The sequence below is a fragment of the Protopterus annectens genome, chromosome 2.part1, assembly GCF_019279795.1.
Source record: "Protopterus annectens isolate FY-2018-M chromosome 2.part1, PAN1.0, whole genome shotgun sequence".
Classification (NCBI taxonomy): domain Eukaryota; kingdom Metazoa; phylum Chordata; order Ceratodontiformes; family Protopteridae; genus Protopterus; species Protopterus annectens.
The window spans coordinates 1,072,585,290-1,072,599,542 of record NC_056729.1 but is presented as its reverse complement, the minus strand read 5'-3'; positions in this window follow the sequence as shown (position 1 = coordinate 1,072,599,542).

Sequence of the window (14,253 nt, the reverse complement as noted above, 5' to 3'; positions counted from 1 at the left end):
TCTATCAATGTACAAAAATGATTGTATGATATATAATAAATATAATAAATATGAATAAATATAAATGATGTATATATATATATATATATATATATATATAAATATAATAAATAATATATATAAAATATATAAAAATATATAAAAATATTCACAATTGTACAATGGTAGTTTAAAAATTGATTTTAAAATATCTGTTAAAAATTGGAATGTGATAGTTGATACTGACAAGAATTGGTTGCATGGATAGAAACATATGAATGTATGAATGTGTAGATGATAATAGTAAGTAATAATGGTATTCAACTGTCCATAATCAAGAAGGGTTTTATGCTAATATGGTCATTTAGACCAGGATTCGTCGTAGCATCACATAGTATTTGCCATTTGCTTTCTAATCAATTTTTAAACTACCATTGTACAATTGTGAATATTTTTATATATTTTTATATATTTTTATATATATTATTTATTATATTTATTTTTAACCCAGCATTAGTATTACAAATTTGAGCAGTCAATATGTTTTGGTGTATATCTGCTGTTAGGTTCTTAGGTTTGCATACCCTATTTCTATGTTTTATTTGTGAATGCAGTATGCATTTTGTGCAATATATATATATATATTTAGAAGTCATTATGTATGTGATATTAGATATACAGATTGCCAGGTCAAACTGTTGACACTGTCACGATCATTTTATTAACCACAGGTGATAGGCTAATTAGCTAATTAATTCATCATTTTTTTACAATTGGCGCCAAAAAAACTATATAATGTTTGATGTATGTAGTATTCATGGTTCTGATGAAATCTGATTGTTGCAGATGAAAGCGCTTAACCATCATTTGTCCTGGATATTTTTTGATATGTGTCGTGTTGTTTGGGATTATTAAAACGTTTTGAACTGTGTGAGCAGCGTCTTTCTTGGCTACACTGTCATCCCTTTGGCTTATTGTATATTAATTTTTCATGTAAGGAGGTCCCCGGGCCTCTGCTGAAAATGCTCTCTTTGCCCACTCAGGCTATCCTGGTTAACAAATGTCAAATAAATAAATGTGATATCAGTGGAGAAAAGCTTAAGTTAAATAATCATAGTGCAATGTTTTACTTACACAGAACAGTGGGCAGTTTGACATATGTTTCATTTTATTTATTTTGTTTGTATTTGTTTTGCAGGGTAGAACACATATCTCCATGGACCTTTTTCAGACTTAGCCCAGGAATGGTCTCTGGTTAAGTGACTTACTCAGAGTCACACAGTTAGGCAATGGAAGCTGAGGGAATCGAACATTGAACTACAGAAACAGTTTGTTAACAGCTCCTTAATCCTCTAAGCCAACTGCCAGATTGTTTGATTATTTCAAGTTTTAAGGATAAAAAAAAAAAGATGAAATTATCAGTGCGGTGTTTGTTTACTTATTTAGGTCATTGGGTGACTCAGCAATTGCTTCCTCTTGAGTATACAATTGAAAAAAGATTCAGCAATGTGTAGCTGAAACAGAAGAATTTGGGACTTTATTACTTTAATAGTGAGTACTTTGAATTATCAGAAGCTTTGGATGGTGAAAAGACTTCATGATGTACCAGTCAAGAGTGTTAATTTGCTTCCCGATTATGAATATTTATTTGCTGAAATGAAGTGTTTTCCACATATTCAAATATGTGGAGAAATTATGTAATTTGCTGTACGTGTTCCAAAGGAAGTTCCAGTTGAACTGAGGAGTGAAACTGAACAGGGAAAGGGTTGCACAAAATGTCAATGAGAGGTGAAATGACTGACCCTAATGTCTGGATGACTAATATATTTACTGTGGCCAAATGTGAATGTTTTTATATGCATAGATCTGCAAGACCTTTATTGTTAAACAAACTAATATATATTTTATTTTTTGTATAATTGCATTATACAGAAATAACCAAAAGTGTTTGCATTAGACAGCAATTCCTGTGGTGTAGAGTGGTAAAGCCCTGATTACAACCAAGGTGACCTGAGTTCATTTAGCATCTCAAGCAGCTGATGAAGCAGTAGGGAAGCACACTCTGTCTGAAGTATATTAACAGATGGTGACAATTAGGTGCTACTTAGCTACTAGAGATATACTTCAGAGTATTTTTAGTAGGGAAGATAGAATCTTACTGCCAGTGTGCAAGTCAGTAGTTAGATCAATCACTGAATAAAGTAAAGAACTTCTCGAAAGCCGACTTCACACTTCTAAAGACTAGTGTGGTCTCCTTTAAAGCCACTGAGCCGGCGGTAAACATTACTCAAACCGCTGAATCACTTACAAATGATTTCTACCAGCACCTGCAGGGCTGCATGGATCAGGCAATCCCAAGCAAAACAAAGACTCTTTGTACCAAAGGCAAGCGTCCAGTCTGGTGGACCCCAGCCATAAACAAACTCTACAACAAAAGGAGAAAGCTACTACAAGATAGAGCAAAATCCTTAAAAGGTAAGACACCGCTGATCACTATAAGTAAAAAGCTAAGAACTCTCATAAAAACATCCAAAGCTAATTTTGAGAAAAAAATAGCTAAGGACTCTAAAGACAACCATAAGGCATTCTTTAGCTATGTCAGAAACCTAGGAGGAAACTCCCAGATATGCTCAGAATTAGTTCAAAATGATGTGAAGATTACTGATCCTACAGACATTGCCAACATACTGGCTGACAGGTTCAGTGCAAACTTCTCCCCCTGCCCCCCTAAAGGAGAGATATCTATACCAAATGATTGTAGCCCCCAAACATCTCTAACGCCCAGGTGAGAACTGCTCTCTCAAGGCAAAGAACACAGCATCCATGGGACCTGATGGTGTCCCCGGCTGTGTGCTCCATGAACTCAACGAGGAATTAAACCCACAGTTAGGACAGCTGTTTAATCTTAGTCTCACCTCCGGATACGTACCCAGGGAGTGGCGCACAGCGACTGTGGTCCCACTCCACAAAGGCGGTGCCTCCACCGACCCTGGAAATTACCGTCCCATTAGCTTGACAAGCCTTATCTGCAAAGCCATGGAGAGGATCATAATCGATCTCATAAATAAAGACATAGGGAATTTGCAGACTTTGGATCCAACCCAGTTTGGCTTTGTGAAAGGCAGATCATGCCTTTTAAACTTGGTTGACTTTTTCGAAACAGTCACCAAGGCCATTGACAAGGGTAAGGCAGTCCATACAGCCTACCTAGACCTGGCGAATGCTTTCGATACAATACCCCACTCGGGTATCATTGAAAAACTCATCAACTTAAATGTAAACCCATACATTACAAGATGGGTTGCAAACTGGCTGAGTGACAGAACCCACAGGGTCAGAGTTGCTGGCGCCATGTCAGACTCAAAGCCTGTCACAAGTGGTGTCCCACAGGGATCAGTCCTGGGCCCACTCTTGTTTGGCATCTACTTTTCTGAAGTACAAGCAAACACAGGAGGGTTATGGCTGACAAAGTTTGCAGATGACTGCAAACTGGGCGCCGTAGTTGAAAACACATCCGACACAGATATCCTTCAGAAGGGTCTCACAGAAGCGGATAACTGGTGCCAGAGCCATGGCCTAAAGTTAAATGCCAAGAAATGCATAGTCATACCCTTCGGGAAAAATAAGGTTACCCCTAGCTACCATATAGGTGGCAATCCCTGATCACAGAAGAAGTTATCAGGGACCTGGGAACCCAGGTTGACAGTAGCCTTTCATTCGACACTCATATTGCTAAAGTAGTTAGGAAGACCTTCTACATTGCCCACCTTATCATGAAGGGATTCACATCTAGATCAAGGGAAGTCATAGTCTCCCTATACTCATCACTCATCAGACCAATGATCAAGTACAATGCCCCATTCGGAATGTATCTGACCCGACACTTGCAGCAGCTGGAGAGGCCACAAAAGTTCCTCACCAAAAGGATAAAGGGTCTCAAAAATCTGTCTTATGCTGCCCGACTGAAAGAACTCCAGCTATATTCAGTTGCTTACCGCTTGCTCAGAGGTGACCTATGCCTGACATACAAGGCCATGCCAAACCCAGATTTGATGAACATGCTTCATCTCAAAAAATCTAGATCCCTCAGAGCCACAAGGGCAGGAGACTTAAACTTCGACACGGTTATTAATAGGACGTGCTGGAGGGATAGATTCATCAGCCAAAGACTCCCTATGCTATGGAACAAAATCCCGGTTTATGTGAGGCAGAGCACCTCGCTGGCCTTGTTCAAGAGGAATCTTGACCAATGGATGGGAGACCGCAGATACACCCCAGGGGTTACCTCAGTGTCACTGCTCGACAGAGGCACAGTAAAATAATGGGCATAGTTTCTCCAAACTAAAGGGGTGGCGTAAGCCACAAAACTATGGGCTAGGCTTATAAATGCCCTCGGGCAGATAGCCTAATATGAACCTATGAACCTATGAACCTAATAGTGTGTTTTAGCATGTCTTTATCACGTTTCGCACATATGAATATTGGAAAAGGTTCAAAAATGTTTTACTAGAAAAATCATAAAGATAAGGAATATGAGTTATCCATACAGGTTATAATAAATAGGATTGCCCACAATTACCTCTAAATTAACATTGAGTGACCTCATTATGACATACAAATGAGAATTCAATAATATAATGGCAACCACTTTGGGTGGGAAGTTTAATAAACAGCCACCATTTAATAGGAACAGTGGTGAGTTAGTAGCACTGCCTAAAACACAGATTTAAATAAGTAGAAATAGTTTCCATATTTGGACAGGACTATTGTGCAATAATCTTCCTTAAAGAATCAGAAGTATGGATACAGTGCAGTCATTTAATAGAAAATTGGATGGATGGGGTGGAAACAGGGTATATTATCTATCAATTGTAGTAAACTCTTAAAAGGCCTCAGTTTGATTTCAATAAACTGACCATTTAATTTATTATAATATTAAAAATAATTTAGTAACTTAATAATCAGGCATTAATCAAAAGTGCTGTACAACATTAATAAGGCAGACAAGAGTCAAGAAAGGACAAATACCATTTGCAATTACAAAAAAAAGCTCCTTTTCATTTAAGTCATTTGTTGATAAAATCATTCAGTCAGTCTTTGATCCTCAATGAGTAATGAAAAAAGTAGTTCTGACGTCTGCATCCACCCTCTAGGAAATTTAGGAAACTAAAATAATCCCTTGTACATTGATGCTGGCTTTTCTTTAGGCAGAAGTCTTATTCAGTTACAGGTAGACTTGGTTTGATACCATTCAATGCAAATTTCCATTTCCCCTCACTGCAAATGGATCTGCCTTTATGGACGGCCAGGAGCATGAGTTCAGCAAGATGCAATATCAGAGTTTTAGTTCCTGTACCTAGTCTGTCTGTGTCTTTGCAACTCAGCTAACAGAAGGTCCAAGTATAATTGTTTAAGTATGAGTAAAGAAAGAAAACAATGACTAAATGATTGACCGCACAAATCTCAGTAGTATACGATACATACTTACACCCATACACAAGTGCACATGTGTGCACACACATGGACACACACACACACACACACACACGCAACTTGCATAACTGATTTGACCCACTGGCTTTCTGATGTGAAAGACTGTGTATTTAGGCTGACATTCTGTTCTACTCAGCCTTTAGTATCAGGTAATTAAGATTGCATGAATGTACACACACACACACACACACACACACACACACACACACACAATAACCCAGGCACACAGAGCCACATATACACATAAGCATGTCAAAACAAATAGGTAGGAATGCAATATTTATCTTATTATCTATGCATTTACATACTGGATCAGTCGAGGCCTGGGTTAACAACGACTGCCACCAGTGCTGTTAGCCGACATGGTGCTGGCGGAAATTGGGCTACTGTTGGCCGAAGTAGGAGAAGGAGAAGAAGAGGGAGAAGGCATGCCTGAAGGCAGGAAGACAGGAGAAAGGTTAAGAGTGTGGTAGTGAAGGTAGGAACTTTAAATGTTGGCAGCATGACTGGTATAGGGAGAGAGCTAGCTGATATGATGGACAAAAGGAGGGTTGGTATATTGTGTGTACAAGAGACCAGGTGGAAGGTAAGTAAGGCCAGGTGTATTGGAGATGGGTTCAAATTGTTCTATCATGGTGTGGATGGGAGGAGAAATAGGGTAGGGGTTATTCTGAAGGAACGGTATACCAAGAGTGTTTTGGAGGTGAAAAGAGTGTCGGATAGAGTGATGTTTATGAAGCTGGAAATTGGTGGTGTGATGATGAATGTTGTTAGTGCATATGCTCCGCAAGTTGGGTGAGAGAAAAATTTTGCAGTGAGTTGGATGATATGATGGCAGTACCCAAGGGTGAGAGAGTGGTGATCAGAGCAGATTTCAATGGGCATGTTGGTGAAGGGAACAAAGGGGATGAGGAAGTGATGGGTAGGTATGGTGTTAAGGAAAGGAATGCAGAAGGTCAGATGGTAGTGGATTTTGCAAAAAGGATGGACATGGAGATGATGAATAGGTATTTTAACAAGAGGGAGGAGCATAGGGTGACATACAAGAGTGGAGGGAGATGCACACAGGTGGATTATATCCTATGCAGGAGGGCCAGTTTGAAGGAGATTGGAGACTGTAAAGTGGAGACGGGGGAAAAGTGTAGTTAGGCCACATAGAATGTTGGTCTGTAGAATGACATTGGTGATAAAGAACAGGAGGAGAAGTGTGAGGGCAGCACCAAGGATCAAATGGTGGAAACTGAAAAAGGGTGATTGTGAGGTGGAGTTCAGGGAAGAGTTAAGACAGGCACTGGGTGGCAGTGAAGTGTTACCCAATAGCTGGGTAACTACAGCAGAGCTAGTAAGGGAGACTGCTAGAAAGGTGCCTGGTGTGACATCTGGACAGAGGAAGTAGGACAAGGAGACCTGGTGGTGGAATGAGGAAGTACAGGAGAGTGTACAGAGAAAGAGGCTGGCGAAGAAGTGGGATTGTCAGAGAGATGAAGAAAGTAGACAGGAATATAAGGATATGAGGTGCATAGTAAAGAGAGAGGTGGCAAAGGCTAAGGTTAAGGCGTATAAAGAGTTGTATGAAATGTTGGACACTAAGGAGGGAGAAAAGGACCTGTACCAATTGGCTAGACAGAGGGACCGAGCTAGGAAAGATGTGCATCAGGTAAGGGTGATAAAGGATAATGATGGAAACGTACTCACTAGCGAGGAAAATGTGTTAAACAGATGGAATGAGTACTTTGAGGGGCTGATAAATGAAGAGAACGAGAGAGAAAAGGCTGGATGATGTGGGGATAGTGGATCAGGAAGTGCAATGGATTAGCAAGGCGGAGGTAAGGATAGCTATGAAGAGGATGACGAATGGAAAAGCTGTTGGTCCAGATGACATACCTGTGGAAACATGGAGGTGTTTAGGAGAAATGGCAGTGGAATTTTTAACCAGATTGTTTAATGAAATCTTGGAAAGTGAGAGGATGCCTGAGGAGTGGAGAAAAAGTGCTTTGATACCGATTTTTAAGAATAATGGTGATGTGCAGAGCTGTAGTAACTACAGAGGGATAAAACTGATCAGTCACAGCATGAAATTATGGGAAAAGGTAGTGGAAGCTAGGTTAAGAAGGGAGGTGATGATTAGTGATCAGCAGTATGGTTTCATGCCAAGAAAGAGCACTGCAGATGCAATGTTTGCTCTGAGAGTGTTGATGGAGAAGTACAGAGAAGGTCAGAAGGAGTTGCATTGTGTCTTTGTGGACTTAGAGAAAGCATATGACAGGGTGCCTAGAGAGGAGTTGTGCTATTGTATGAGGAAGTCGGGAGTGGCAGAGAAGTATGTAAGAGTGGTACAGGATATGTATAAGGGTACTGTGACAGCGGTGAGATCTGCAGTGGGAGTGACAGATGCATTTAAGGTGGAGGTGGGATTGCATCAAGGATCAGCTCTAGCCCTTTCTTATTTGCAGTGGTGATGTTCAGGTTGATAGACGAGATCAGACAGGAGTCCCAGTGGACTATGATGTTTCCAGATGACATTGTGATCTATAGTGAGAGTAGGGAGCAGGTGGAGGAGACCCTGGAGCGGTGTAGATATGCTCTAGAGAGGAGAGGAATGAAGGTTAGCCGGTCTAAGATGAAATATATGTGTGTGAATGAAAGGGAGGATAGAGGAATGGTGAGGATGCAGGGAGTAGAGTTGGCGAAGGTGGATGAGTTTAAATACTTGGGATCAACAGTTCATATTAATGGTGAGTGTGGAAGAGAGGTAAAGAAGAGAGTACAGGCAGGGTGTAGTGTGTGGAGAAGAGTGTCAGGAGTGATTTGTGACAGATGAGTACCAGTAAGAGTGAAAGGGAAGGTCTACAAAAGGGTAGTGAGACCAGCTATGTTATATGGGTTGGAGACAGTGACATTGACAAAAAGGCAGGAGTCAGAGCTGGATGTGGCAGAGTTAAAGATGTTAAGATTTACACTGGGTGTGACGAGGGTAGACAGGATTAGAAATAAGTATATTAGAGGGTCAGCCAAGGTTGGACAGTTTTGAGACAAAGCCAGAGAGACGAGATTGCATTGGTTTGGACATGTGCTGAGGAGGGATGCTGGGTATATTGGGAAAAGAATGCTAAGGAAGAAATTGCCAGGTAAGAGGAAAAGAGGAAGGTCTAAGATAAGGTTTATGGATGTGGTGAGAGAGGACATGCAGATGGTTGGTCTGACAGAGCAAGATGCAGAGGACAGGAAGAAATGGAAACAGGTGATCCACTGTGGCGACCCCTAACCGGGAAAAGCTGAAAGAAGAAGAAGAAGATCTATGCATTTGTGTAAAGGTGAAAACAACCAAGCTCAATACTTATTCCTCACTTTCAAAACCTATTGTTATAGATTCAAACTAACCTAAGAATTAAAACGGCTAGTATTCATAGGCTGAATTTGTGTGACAATAACATTTATTACAGTATAAAAAATGAAGTAGTAACTTAATGGGTCGGTATTAATCAAAGGTGTTCTGCAGCATTAATAAGGCAGAAAAAGTTATTTAACTTAATGTATAATAGTGCAGAGTCACAAAGGTGAAATACTATTTGTGAGTCCAAAAACATTCCTTTTTCATCTAGAAGTCCTTTGTAAACAGAATTTTTCCACTGGCCTTTGGTCCCTGATGAGTAATTAAAAATTAAAAAAACAGTTCTCATTTCTGTATCTACTCTTTGTGGAATCAAGAGAACTTAATAAATCCATACAATATCAGTGCTATCTTTTCTTTAGATTAAAGTCCAGTTCAGTTTCCGGTAGCCCTGGTAGGATACATTTCAAGGTAAACTTCCCTTTTCCTCACTGCAGATGGATTTGTCTTTGCAGATGGCCAAGATCCTGAGCTCAGCAATATGCAGTACTACAATTTTAGTTCTTTTGTCAAGAGTGTGGCTGTATAGCAGCTCAGACGACTTAAAGTCCAAGTATAGCTCTCAAAGTATAACTGAAGAGAGAAGATTGAATGACTGCCTGAACACCTGTCTGACTGCACAAATCTCTGCAGTTAGTGGCTGTTATAAAAAGGAGATATTAATTTTGTATTGGAGAAATTTATACCTTTTCCTTTTGAATCTGCTCATGAGGCTGATTTGAAGTTCTTAATTTGGAAAATGGCACTGCTCTTTGTTCTGACTTCTGCAAGAAGAGTATCTTAATTGCAAGCACCTATGGTAATTCAGTTTTATCTAATCTTTCAGAAGGATAAATTAACTCTGTGAACAATCCCTTTATTTTTGTCTAAAGTGGTGAAGAGTTCAGCCATATTACACATCTCTCTGTTTTCTATCAAGAGCCAAATATAGGGGAGGTATAGTCACATTACTGCGTGTCCCTGCCATCACCACATCAGGCAGTGAGCAGGCTAGTCAGTAAATTGTCTGACCTGTCCCCTAGGCATCACACGCCAAGATCTGGAAGGCCATATCCACCCTAACCCCCATCCTGGTGTTCCCCTTCCTTGTGTGTCAGTGCCCTCCCCTGATTGTTATACAGTTCTCCCCATCATCGGTGTTGTCTCTTTGTGTGTGTTTGTCAATCCACTGTGTCCCCAACCCTCAGTGTTTTAGAACCACCACAGTCAGTCTTTCTCTATATTATATGTTTGTGCATTTGTCCCTGCTTTTAACATCAACATTTTTAAATGCCTTCACCTTCCGTACATCCCCCCCTCCCCACCACCTTCCTTACGTTCCCCGTTTTTCTTGTGTATTCTCCTCTGCTCACTGTGTCTTTTTTATACTCCCATTGCCACCCCTGTGTATAGTTAAAAATCAGATTTCATCATTGCAGTGGCTCCTTTAATGTAGGCTGTATATTTTCTCATCTTGCATGTTAGTGGATGTGCACATGTTGAGTTGTGCACTTCCTCTCTGCTTCAGTTTTCTTCATCTTGATCCTAGCAATGACTGTTTGTTGCTGGCTTTCATTGCAGGTCCTGTTTCTAGTTGTGTTGCCACCCATCTATTGTTTCTTCACTATCCAGAAATCAGAACAATTGTCTGGTAGTTCAGAAAACACTGTACAAACTCTTGTATTCTGTTTAGCAGAATGAGCAGAATGTTGGAGTTTGTGAAAATGCCACATTGAGCTGAATTTTTTTTATAAAACAAAAGCAACACTTAATGTTACAGTCAAGTCCAGGGAAGGGTGTGGATGTGAACACAGTAGAGAAGTGGGGATAAGGGTGGATGGATCTATAGGCAACGTTACACAGGGGTTTAGTTTTAGTTTATTTTTTGCAAAGAAGAGAGATTTCTTCTCCAATTCCAAGTGTGAACTGATCTGCAAATTTTCTTCTTCTCAGATTGTATTGCTCTACAAGCTATACAGACAGTTGGCAATCCACAGTCATTCTAGGCATGCTTCTGAGCCCCAGGGAGAATTATAATGTGGCTGCCTAGCTGTGTAAAAGTTCCTGTGCCTATGTTTGCACTGATTTACATTCTTCTGCAACTGATGCTAAAACAGTCATGTGATGTACAACATGGTCTCAGCAGATAACTAACTGGACTGTCACAAGAATAAATAAGAAATACATTAAAGAGAAAAAAATCCAGATTTATATCATATGCATTCTTGTCTTAAAGATCACTTGCTCTACTTGCTTCCAAGTACTGTAAGTAAAATGAATAAAGCATTTTGAAAAGTTCGTTTTTCTTTGTTCATTTCAATGAAATGTATTTAGGTGTTTGTTAACTGGTAGACTGCTCAGAAGCCTCATAACCTAGGCCACAGGCAATACGCACTATTTTAGGGCACCCTATCGAAATGTTGTCGCTCAAAATGCTGAGTGCCAATATGTCAGAAAAAAGACTGGAAATACAGGAGAAGTACAAATATCAAACATCTCTCTTCTCCTTTAAACTTTTTTTGCACAGAGGCAACCCTCTGCATTCCCCCATGTGCAAAGCAAGCTCCTCACCCTCAAACTTATATATACACTAACTCTGAGACTGCCACTCCATGGAGAAAAGGGAATATTTGGAGTAACGGCTATCTTGGACTTAGTATATGCAAGTCTGCTTTTTTGGCCATTTAATTTCCATGTTTCAGGATTCTTCTTGTGGGTCTTCACATTTCAGATGATTACCCTGTCATAGTAAAACATACTTGCTCAAAGAATCCAAAACCGTTTTCATCTACAGGGATTCTAAATCAATTTTCATTTACAGAGCATTTGATTCAAATATTCTTAGCATAACGTACATAACAGAGAAAGTTTACATTAATTTCCATTACCATATTTGAACAGAGATTTTACATGGAGTTCACTATTCCATGTTACAATCATTGTACAAGTAATGTGCTCATCAATAGACTTGACATCTGCAGGTTAAATGCAATACGACGGTTGTTAATGGATCTGTGCAGAAGAGAGAATTGGATATGCAGAGAGGCCTTGACTATAGGAATACAGAAGAAGTTTTGAAGCAGTGGGTACATTTAGATACATTGTATTGAGATTGATAGAAAGTGCAGTGGCTGAATGGTTGTGAATAATGAAAGTGAGACACAAGAGAAACAAAAACAGAATAACGGGCAAAAGAAAGCATGAGAGTCATTGCATAGTAAGGGGTTCAGGGTTGGTATAGTGGTTAAAATGTTTACTTCACAGTCACTAAATACAGGGTTTGATTTTCACCTTTGAAAAGGAAATTGGCTAGACTTAAACTGACCCTACTTTAGTGAAGAACCCCACTCCCTTTAGCAACTCTCCAAAATATGCAGTGTGGCACGCTGAATCCTCTGGCCTGGGTATTTTGCACAGTGGAAGAGTGCCTTCCCTTGGCCCATTCTCCCCAAGTGAAGCACCCAGTGCCACACAAGTGAGGAGGCCAGAGCTACTTCCCTAGAATGTGAGAGCCAATAGGAACCACTCACTGCCATCCTCTCCAATCAGCTCCTACAGAGACCCAAGCCTATATTTGAACCAGGTTTGCTTGGACCACATTTAGGACATTATCCCTGTACACTATGGAACTGGCTGTAGCTGAGAAGCTTTTTGATTAGTGATGACAGTAGAAGGTTAACCCAGACAGTGAGATATGGTGATATAAATTTATAAATCTACAAATTTTGTTAATGATAATTTGTATGAGTTATTTACTTATTTATTTTCTGTTTGGTGACTGGGTAGGTGGACTAGTCTGCAGACCATCTTCAGATGTGACCTGAACATTGCATGTTAGGACTAGAATTTAAATAGATTAATGGAAATGTTTACTATCAAAATTGTGAACGACACATTGTCGAATCAACTTACACATAGTCCGAACTCCAAATGCTGTGACGTCGAACACCACTAATGCGGACTGTAAAATTCCACCCTTTCCTGACCCATGTTTTTAGTTGTGGAGCAGTTGAAAATGTCGCCGTTCATGTTTTTTTTTCAACAATGTGGCAGTTCAGCAGTATGGATTTTGCATAAATGGGTTGATGATGTGACTAAACAGTGCAGTGTAATCAACATTTTGATAGCAAACCTAATGGAAACACATATAATACATTTCCAGAATAAATCCTTTTTGGCCAGTGCTTTGGGTTGTTAAATACCAACAAATACATCTCAGAGATGATGTAAGTCTGCTTTCTTGCTTGAATCATAAGGGAGAATGCCTGTGTAAAGCAATGTAAGAAAAAACATGATCTGGGATGCAACAGACATACAAACTGCTTCTCAAACAAATATTTCTCCCTGTTTGGTGATATCTTTACCGTTGCAAACAGGTTATTTGAGCAGCCTGTACTTATATTTGCACTTATTTTAAAGTGTTTTTGTAGTGCACATAATCTGATGGGAAACAAATATCATTCATCAAAACGTCAGCAGCTACACACTTACAGTTTTTCTTAGTCATTGAAATGGGAAGATATTGCTATGTCTGATGCCTGGCAGTATTTGCAGAGGCCAAGGCCTTTGACACCATCCCCCACTCTGGACTCACAGATAAACTTACTAAGCTGGGCATTAATCTCTACGTCACCGTTGCTAACTGGCTTACTGATAGAACCCACACTGTAAAAGTAGCAGAATCCAAATCCAGCTCCAGACAAGTGACAAGTGGAGTACCTCAGGGTTCAGTCCTGGGGCCGCTCTTGTTTTGCATCTACTTCTCTGAAGTACAGGCCAACACTAAGGGACTCTGGCTAACAAAGTTCACAGATGACTGCAAACTGGGAGCCATTACTGAATCCCCAAATGATGTGGATACTCTACAAAAGAGCCTTACAGAAACAGATGCTTGGTGCCAGAGCCATGGGCTCAAGCTCAATGCCAAAAAATGTATAGTTATCCCCTTTGGGAAAAAAACATGTATCTGTGAATTACCATATAGGTGGCAGTACACTAAACACTGAAAATATGATAAGAGACTTAGGGACACAGGTGGACAGTGGTCTCGCCTTTGATAATCACATCGCCACAACAGTCAGGAAATCCTTCTATGTGGCACACCTCATCACTAAGGGCTTTTCATCCAGAAAAAAGGAGGTCATTGTCCCACTGTACTCATCCCTCATTAGACCCATTATAGAATACAACGCCCCATTTGGTATGTACTTTTCAAGACATCTGCAACAACTGGAAAGGCTGCAGAAATACCTCACTAAAAGAATCACAGGCCTAAAGCAGATGCCCTATGCTGACCACCTTAAAAAACTCCAGCTATACTCTGTCGCATATCATCTACTCAGAGGCGATCTCTGCTTAACATACAAGGCCATGTCAAACCCAGAACTGTTGGACATGCTACACTTAAAGAA